Source organism: Acomys russatus, chromosome 23, assembly GCF_903995435.1.
Source record: "Acomys russatus chromosome 23, mAcoRus1.1, whole genome shotgun sequence".
Classification (NCBI taxonomy): Eukaryota; Metazoa; Chordata; class Mammalia; order Rodentia; family Muridae; genus Acomys; species Acomys russatus.
In genome coordinates, this window is record NC_067159.1 from 43,669,838 (window position 1) to 43,680,146 (window position 10,309).

Here is a 10,309-nt window from a genome sequence, read left to right on the forward strand (position 1 = left end):
GCATAAAGGTATAAGTTTGTGTAGTAAGTACAGAATGGAAAAAGATGGGCAGAGGTCGAGGCCCTGGAGGCAAACAAAGCCACAGCGTGCACCATAAGACTTTGTAATGCCCAAGACAGACAAAACTTTGTTTGAGTAATTGTAACACTTTCTGTTTTCTGTGGATAAATGTGTTACTATCGGATATAAGTGACAGAGTTCCAGGTCAGCTCTCCAGAAGATCCATTGATCAGAGACAAGGAGCCATCAGCCTCTCCCTCAGTAGGTCCTGTCTGACGCAGGGAAGAGATGGTTGGGCTTGTGAGAGTGGAGGAGAGAGGGGCAAATTATCTTGTTAAACTCAAGAATTTTCCCCATCCTAACAATAAAAGCAAGTACATAAACGCACAGTTAGCAAACTTTTTAAATGAAAAATTATTCCCAGATAAAACAAAGGGTTTCCCAGGTGGAATAAGCCTGACAGTAAATAAAACAGAACAGAAACCTCAACAACATTTCTGAGACACTTCGTTGTATTGCTGCTCTGAGAATACAGTTAATTACTCCATCTTGCCAATTAAATAAGTAGCTCTCCTGCTAACACAGCCATCTTGGGATCTATCAAAAATAAATTGTAGTGATAACTGGGTTTTCTAATCAATATTAACTTCACCACATTATACAGATGTTACTTTTCTTACACACACATTCAGCATTTGTAAGAAGAAATGTCACAAAAATGATGTTGGAAGCATTATTTGTAAACTCTCATTAGCTGTCCATTAACTCAATAAATATGCCACTTTGTCTGAAACCTCAGAGCTATAAGTTTGAATACACAGCTTTCTTCCTGCATATATTCCTGGGCTAATTCACTGCTTTTATGATCCATCACACATTCTGTTAAACAACAAAGGTATAAAAAAGTGAAAATCTGAAAGCTCCCATTTTCTTAATTTCTTCCTTGAGATGTTCTCTCAGTAAAACACTGGCATCACACCCCACCCTTGGGTGTGGAAGCAAGGCAACAAACAAGCAGGGTAAACACGCCGTGGTTGGTAAGTGCTAAGGAGAAAAGCAGAGTAGGGAGGGAAGAGAAGAACTGAGGGGCCAAGCGCAGAAAGGCGTTTTAGTGAGGCATGCTGGCCAGTGGAAGGAATAAATAGAGTGCTAAACAGCAAAGCCATGCGAGAAAGCCAGGAGTGGCATGGCCATCATACTTTTGCCGGTTAGCGGAGATTCCTAGTCAGTGTTTGGTTTCTGATTTAAAAGGATGCTGACAGGATGTCGCAACTTCTGTTGCCCAGACCTGGAAAAATACACCTTCTAGAATACTATCATCAAAGTAAACCAATCCATCTCTAGGGGTCATTTTTATCACAGTGAACAAAATGTAATATGAATACGGCCCTTGAGGTGCTGGCTACACTGGTAGATGCTGACATCCATGTTTGCCCTAAGTGTCATCAAAGATGTCCCTGATGGCATTGGCTGTGAGAACAAAGAACTGGAGGGAACCATTTTGTCCATTATGGATGGTGGTACATAGACTACAGCATCTAGTAAAAGAATTTAGCACACCTCTGTTGCTTGGCAAAAAAAAAAAAAAAAAAAAAGAAAAGGAAAAAAAAAAAAAAAAAACCTGAATAAATGAATGAGATATTTTTGTGTGAATAAAACATGACTGGATAACATACAGCATGATATGGTGCGTTGCAGCTCAATATAGGTACATTTCACATGAATTTAAATGAGGAAAATTAGGCCTGAGTCATTTATTCATCCAGTCTTCCTTGTGCTTTGCTTAGGGTTTTGCATTTTCAGGGAATGAGAGCAGCTGGCGACAGTGCTGAGTTGATCTTAAGAAGTTATGTAGCCTCTCCTTGGACTTACCTGATAATCAATTAAACAGAGAAGCATACCTGATTGTCCCGCATCCAAATGTTTCAAATCATACCTGTTTGTTTTAATTTGGAATATTTGCATATGCATAATGAGGTATCTTTAGGATGGGATCCGATTTTAAAGACATTCTTTTTTTTTTTTTTTTTTTTTTTCTTTCGGAGACTGATTCTCTGTGCAGCCTTGGCTGTCCTAGACTCCCTTTGTAGACCAGGCTGGCTATCTGCCTGCCTCTGCCTCCCGAGTGCTGGAATTAAAGGTGAGCACCGCCACGCCAAGTGTCTTAAAGACATTCATTAGTTTAATATATACCGGATATGTATAGCCAGAAGATGATTTTATATAATGCTTTAAATAATTATATTCGTGATGTAACAGTCTCATGAATGCCACTTCCTGCTGATGACATACTAATAGGACTTAAAATCATTTAGATTTTGGAACATGTCAGTACTCAGATATTCAGATTGGGCATTCCTAATTTCTGTTTCCGTATTAAGAAGGCTAGCTCAAAGAAGTTAAGATAGGGCGTGGCCCTACAGCCTAGGCTGGCCTCAGACCTGAATTTGTGATTCTCCTACAGCAGCTTCCTGAAGTGTTGAGATTGTACATTTGCGCGTCTAACTCTAAATCCATTTGTTTTTTCAGGTCCCAGTAAAAAGTGCTTGAAGGTATGATCTGTCACCGTTTGCTGTAGCTGTTTGAAAGCAAACCCAAGCTAAATTCTTATTAAGCTGCTGAGGTGTAGCTTGTATCACCTGACCCTGGCGAAGTGTCTTGAAAATTTGAAAGATTGCAGCTGGAGTTTAACATAACCCGAAGGAGGAATAGGCATGTTCAGATTGGGTATTTATCAGAGAGCTTCAAAATTAAATTGCGCTGTGCAAAACTGAAGTAGAACAGATACATTCAAAGGTGAGCATGTATAATAGAAAATTGTATTTAGGGGAAAGCACTAAGGGGGGAAAAAAAAAGTATGGCTAGCTAGCTGGAATGGAGAATCCTGCCAGTAAAACTGCGCTCCTTTTTCTTCATTATTGTAAAACACAGTATAGGAAATTTTTCAAACATTGCAAGTGTAGTTCGCACAGGCGGAGGGGTCTACATGGCTAGACTAGCCACTCATCCAGCTCCAGGGATCTGCTTGTCTCTTTTCCCGGCTAGAAGGTGAGAGGCACAGGGCTGGCTTTTTCATGTGCGCCTTGGGGACCTGAACTCAGGTCGTCATGCTGGTACAGCAAACTCTTCACCGACTGAGTCGTCATCTCCTAAGCCCTACAAGTAGCTGCAGTTAAAAATACAACCTTTCAGCTGGGTGGTGGTAGCGGCGGCGGCGCACGCCTGTAATCCCAGAACTTGGGAGGCAGAGGCAGGTGGATCGCTGTGAGTTCGAGGCCAGCCTGGTCTACAAAGGGAGTCCATGACAGCAAGGCTACACAGAGAAACCTTGTCTCAAAAAACCAAAGCCAAAACCAAACAAACAAACAAAACCCAACCTTTCAATTTATAAGTATCATATAAATCTATACCTATCAGGTGTTCACTATCTGCAGAGGAATTAGTCACAGAGGTACAAAAGACGCTCCAGCACGCTCCCAGGATTACTGTATTTACTTTGGAATAGGTGAAGAGACAGAATCAGCCTTGGGAAAGCGTTGCTTAGAAAATGTCCTTGGGAGCACGAATTGGCTTTACTCCCTCAACTGCACCAGGACTCAAACCACTTCCTAATCCAATCATAAAGCTGCTTCCTGACTTAGAACACCGTGGCTAAAGTTACAGGCTTCCTGCTCTGAGCATTTACCTTGTGTATCAAGTCTGGATAGCATTGCCTGGGGCAGCTCCAAGAACACAGCGTCTCCTATTTCCTTTTCCGCGCTCCAGGTTTCAGAAGAGGGACTCCAGGCTTGAGGTGCTTTAACAGAGAAATCTTTTCGGCATCTCTCCAGGTCACTTTAGAATACTGTGAGCAGGAATGAAAGAAGTGGCGTCTCAGCCCATGGACACACTTCAACACCTTTGGAGTTTTATGTTTCTAATAATATGAGAGTATTTGAAGCTAGGTAGTTGTTCAGAAGGCTTTTAGTGTGCGGTTTTCATGGAAACAATCGACTCTAATATTAAGATTCAGGCTGCAGCTGGAGAGAGGGGTCAGTGGTGAAGAGGAATTAGCTGCTCCTGCAGGGCGCCCAGCACTCACTTCAGGCCGCTGACACCTTTCATTCCAGGTTCAGCGATCCAGCCAGCAACCTCTCCTGGCCTTCATGGGTAGCTGCACTCACCATACACTGGCACACATACTTAAAAATAATAAAACCATGGTTTTTGTTGTTGCCCCCCTTTTTATGTTTTTTGTTTTTGGGGGGTGTTTTGGTTTGGTTTGGTTTGGTTTTGGTTTTGGTTTTTCGAGACAGGGTCTCTCGTGTAGTCTTGGCTGCCCTGGACTCACTTTGTAGACCAGGCTGGCCTGGAACTCACAACAATCCACCTGCCTCTGCCTCTGGAGTGCTGAGATTAAAGGCGTGCACCACCACGCCCAGCTGTTTTTTATGTATCCTTTAACAAAAAGGCCAATAATGGCTGCTCATACCTGCAGTCCGAGGACACAGGAGACAGGGACAGAAGAATGTCGCAGTCCAAGGACACAGGAGACAGGGACAGAAGAATGTCAAGTCTAAGAGGAGGTCAGCTTGCAGGAGGTCACTTTCTGTGACCAAAAGAAGGTGGCTCCACACTCTCTCCTTCAGCTGCTCACCAGCTGATTACTTGATTAGTAAGAAAGTTTGTGAGAGCAAATGTTATCTAGACTAAGTAAATGTACTTAAAAAGATTTGGGGGAAATTACAGTCTCACTATTCAAATTCTTCATGATTTTATTATTACAAAATTGGAGAGTTATTATTTGAGAAAAATATAAACTTCGAGATACAGAAACAAGGCTGGGAGCGTTGGTGCATGCTTTTTAAATCCAGAACTTGGGAGGCAGAGGCAGACAGATCTCTGTGAGCTCCAGGCCAGTCTGGTCTACATAGTGAAGACCAGAATAGCCAAGGCTGTGTGGAAAGACAGTGTCTTGAAACAAAACAAAACAAACAAAAGATACAGAAAAGAACACTAAGTAGGGCAGCAACATTTTTGAAGTTACACAATGCTATGACCTGCAAGGCTTAGGAATTTACCTAACTCGGGGGTGGGGGGTGAGGGAAGAGGCGGGGCATATACACACAGAAAAGGTGGGACCTGGTGGCTACAAAGTGCTCTGGTAGAGCTGCACCAAGTCCTCCCAGAAAGTCAGCCCAATTAGGTGGCTAATTAGCTAGTGTCAGTAGGAGGTCTCTGTGGGAGACTGTCAAATCTCAGTAGGAGGTTTCTGTGTGTGGGTGAGGGAACCTATCAAATCTGTGTGTGTGTGTGTGTGTGTGTGTGTGTGTGTGTGTGTGTTCTAATCTCAGTAGGTGTGTGTGTGTGTGTGTGTGTCTAATCTCAGTAGGTGTGTGTGTGGGGGGGGTCTCATCTCAGTAGGATCTGTGGAACTGCCTCATTTCAGTAGGGGTCTTCTCAGCCCTGTTGCAGTCTGAAGGGAGAGGAACTGGCAGTCTTGTGCACACAATGTCTGCATTAGTACTTGGGCAGGCGAAGGCGCCGTGCTGGAGTCACCCAGGGCCACTCCTGTCCTTGACACACATTCACTCTCTATGACACCCTTAATGGAAGATGTCGTTTTGAAAATCAGTAATGTGAACCCATTTGGGTTCTTGTTTTAATCACAGTCATTTAAAGAGTCCAAAGAAAACCACTGCTCTATGAACACTGAAGTGAAAAATGCTATCGTTTCTGGCATCTTCTCCTCTGGTTCTGTAGGAGGAAACGCTGCAGGTTAAAGTTCTTGCTTGTAAACACAAACATTTAAAATCTGTGTGTGATCACTTAGCATTTGGAGAAGTTGTAGGCATTTTCCAGTGAAATCTGGGCTTATTCTCAAACAGAGAGGGAATTACAAGTAAAGTTTCAAACCAATCAATGAGCAAACAGAGCTAGTAAACTCAATACCACATGTGCATGAACACTTAGCCGTGAAATATGAGCCAAGAACGTTTCAGATAAGAGAGCACTTAGCCTGACAACCCCAAAGGCCCTTGTGTGGACAACTGGTAGGAGTATTTTGGATTACAGCTGCCTCGTAAAATTGAGAACACAAGATTGCTGTGGTGTGCTTTTGTTAAGTCCATCCACTGCTAAAGTTTGATCCGCAGTCTGTAGTAGGAGGCATGCTATACTGTGGATTCTGAAGCCAGTTTGTGGGGATTCAAATGCCAGCTCTGCCATTAACAAGCCGTGGGACTTCAGGCTGGCCGCTTAACAATTTTATACTTCAAATTCTCCATCTAGAGTTGTTGGGAAGATTTAACGTCACAGTGTATCTACAGCTTTGCGTAGTTCCCAGCACAGTGTAAGTTCTATTAGGTTAGTCGCTGCTATTACTAACCTGATTCATCCGGTTTCATTTCTCCTCCTCCCTACATTAAAATAAAGCTTCACAGACCATAGTAAGGAGCCAAAAAGATAATGGACATTTCTACAATCTAATCTGCATTTCCCGAGGTACAGTCATTTTGAAGCCTGACAGAAGGAAAAGTAATGAGACAGAGAGAGATGCAAAAACCCCTTATTCTGGGCATCTGTTTTTCCTCCTTCAAAAAAAGGATGCCTAAGAATTTCCTAACAAGTGCTTGCTGATTCCTGCTGTCTTAGCCAACGCTATAATTCCCCATTGCAGAACAGCATTTCTGTATCAGTGTTTTTGAAAGCAATGGCATACGAGAGATACATGTCACAAACCTTCAGAACAGTATGGCAGAATAGGGTGTGGTTTATGACTATATTGATCTCTGTGAGTCTGAGGCAAGCCTGGTCTACAAATCGAACCCTGGAAGCCAAGGCTACACAGAGAAACCCTGTCTTGAAGAACCAAAAATAAATAAATAAATAAATAAATAAAATTTAAAATAAAACACGAAAACATTATTTTTAAAATAATATGACTGTCTTGCATATTAATTTACATAAAATATGAGTTCTTAGCAGAATTTGTAGTCAAAGCTAGTTTAAGTCACTGATTCCTAGGTGGCAAAAGTCAAATTTATGTGTGTAGTCTAAAACCCAAGATCAGAAATAATATCTAAACGTGAGCACTCAGGAAGCACAGGCAGGTAGATCTCTGTGAGTTTGAGGCCAGCCTGGGCTACTGACAAAGAAACCCTTGCAAGTTTGTGAAGAATTAAAGGACACTGAGGGTGGGACAGACAAGTGGTCTCCCTCTGGCGGGTCTATTTCCTTAATGAAACATTGTGACCATTTCCTGCGGATGCACTGTGGTGTCTGCACTCCAGTCCTCAGCGACGTGCTCAGTTGCCATCTTCCCTTTCAGTTATCACCTAAGATGCCATCTGTGAAAACACTAATGGGTGTGGCAGACTGCCCTCAACCCCTTTCCCTGTTGCATTTATCACACGTAAAAATGTGTTAGGGCATTTTTTTTTTTTTATCTCTCCCAAATTTTAAGGGGAAAAACATCCAACAGAAGCAAATTGGAGCGAATGCAGTGGCGTATTGAGGTGGGATAAACATGCGCCCCCATTCCACACTCAGATTTCAGTTTCTATGTTCCTGTTTCTCACACTAAAAAAAAAAAAAGTTATTTTCATACAACATATTCTGATCACAGTTTCCCTCCACTCATCTCCCAGACCTTTTCACCTTTCCAACAACAAGCCTTCTCTCTCAAGAAAACCAAGAGCAGCTGGGAGGTGGGGGCGTGTGCCTTTAATCTCAGCTCATGGGAGGCAGAGGCAGGCAGATCTCTGTGAGTTCAAGGCCAGCCTGATCTACGACGGTGGTGGTGCATGCCTTTAATCTGAGCATCTGGGAGACAGAAACAGTTGGATCTCTGTGAGTTCAAGGCCAGCTCAGTCTACACAATGAGTTCCAGAACAGCGAGAGCTGTGTAGTAGAACTCGTCTCAAAGAGAGAGAGAAATAAAATAAAATAAATAGACAAATTTAAAAAGACAAGCAAACAAGGATAAAACAAATGAACAAACTAACACGTAAAAGGAAAAAAGAAACAAACTAAAAAAATTACAAGAAATGCATACACACACACACACACACACACATACATCATAAAAACTCAAAATTGGGAACATATACAAACAAAAAAACCAGTAAATAAAATAAATAAATAAGCCCAAACAAAGAAATATGAGAAAGGAAATCTCTAAAAAAATATCTTTGGTTGCTTTGTGATGGCATTTACTGCTGGGGAGGGGGGAGTTGATCTTAGGTGTGGTTCGTACTTCTTTTTGAATTAATGAATTATTTTTGGTTTTTGAGGTAGTGTTTATGGCCTATGTAAAATAGTGTTTTCTTGGAGACTCCATTTTACAAATAGCTTTTGTCTCTGCCTTGGTGGCTAGGAATGTGAACATCCCCAGGTGGATCTGTAAATTACCCATGCAGCGCATAGTGATAAGTGCCTGGTTCCTGGGAGTATAAACGGAGCTACTCCATACAAGTTAATGGCAGTGGATGGAGACTGTACGGGCACATGGGTGAACTAAAATTGTATCTGGGAGACATTGACCAAGAACTTATGAGACACACGAGACCCAGGAAAGGATGAAACTCCCTCACCTGGACCCAATGGGCCACAGACACCTAACAGTGTGAGGTCATCGCCACATTATCATCTAATACCTGGCGTGGAAGTCAAAGACCTACAAGCAGAGCACTTCCGGACTACATGTTTTCAGCTCAGCTCACTGCTCATCCATCTTTCACCTGTCAGGACCTGCACCTGAACCCACCATTTTCCCTTCAGACCCCAGTTCAGCCTCCACCTTGCATCTGGAACTCCACAGCCTCAGCTTCCAAAGACACACTCTCTCTCTCTCTCTCTCTCTCTCTCTCTCTCTCTCTCTCTCTCTCTCTCTCTCTCGACCACTTCTAATGCCTTTTGAGCTCTGTTGCAGCCCCTTTAACGTGTTCATTCTGTAGGCCACATATATACACACAGAGGTACAGGTATAATTACCATGTGCCATGCCATGGAATAGTTAATGTTAAGGATCCGGGTTAAAATCAGAGAACCTGCATTCCTCAGCCAGATTACCACACTTGGTGGATTGTATGACAAATCAGGGCCATTGAAACCACTGGGCCTTGCTAATGTATTGTTATTCAGTACATTCTCACACTGTGGCACGAAAACCATGTGCTACGGTCTCTGCCCTCCCTCAAAACTGAGTCAAAGGCCATGTGTACCACAGGGTCTCCTAGAAAAAGGTGTTCAGGCATAGCGTGGTGCGTACACCAGGCTACAGGCTTTCCTGTAGACCAGACTGGCCTCAAACTCATTCTGTATTCAAAGACCACCTAGAACATCAACCTTCCTGCCGTTACCTTCCAAGTGGTGACGTTACAGGCATGCGCCAAGTGGTGACGTTACAGGCATGTGCCATGTTTTCCTGCAGTGCTGGGTATTGAAGCCAAGCCTTCACACATCCTAAACCAGCGGTCTACTGAATGCTATACACTTCAAATTAAGCTAGTTCTTTCTCTTCTGCTCAAGAAAACAAGATCTGATAGCTGGGGTATGGCAGAATACACTCGGAAGGCAGAGGCAGGTAAGTCTCTGAGTTCGAGGCCAGCCTGGTCTACAGAGTGAGTTCCAGGACAGCCAGGGCTACACAGAGAAACCCTGTCTCAAACAAACAACATCTATCCCTCCCCAAATTAAAAAAAAAAAAAAAATCCCCCAGACAATGCCTGTTTAGTTTCATTTTATTTCCATCAACAAATACATTGCTTACTAATACTACTATCTGAGTGTTCATCTTAATGGAAGACACCTGTCTTGCAGTTATTTTGGTTCAAATTTTGTCAGGGTGGTTTATTTACAAGAAAGTAGCGCTATTACCTGGTGAAGGTAAAAGGGCAGGAGCTGAGTCACCTCCTCACTCTGCAGCTCAGGCTGGCTTGGAACTCCCCACCTCCTGCCTCTGCTGGAATTACAAGGACAAAGCACAAGATTTGCCGCAGTATTTCCGCTTTGGTGCTAGTTTAGCTGATAAATCTAGGCCCTTGTACGGTGTTTGCCGTCTTACTACATTTTCTATACTTAGCTCTCACCTAAATGTTCAACGTTGACGGGGGAGACACAAAAGCATGGCAGGGCCAGGCTCTCTGCTTCACAATGCAAACTGCTGCCCCTGGGCTCTGGTGGATCTGTCAGTTCTAGAAAGGTTCGTGAGGCAAATATCCTCTATCCCTACACCTGAGTCATGATGTTTGATGACAGAGCTTGAATTGATACCTGCTCCCGAAGACCAAAACTAATTTCTCTTTTTATTCCAAATTTTTAGCCAGGG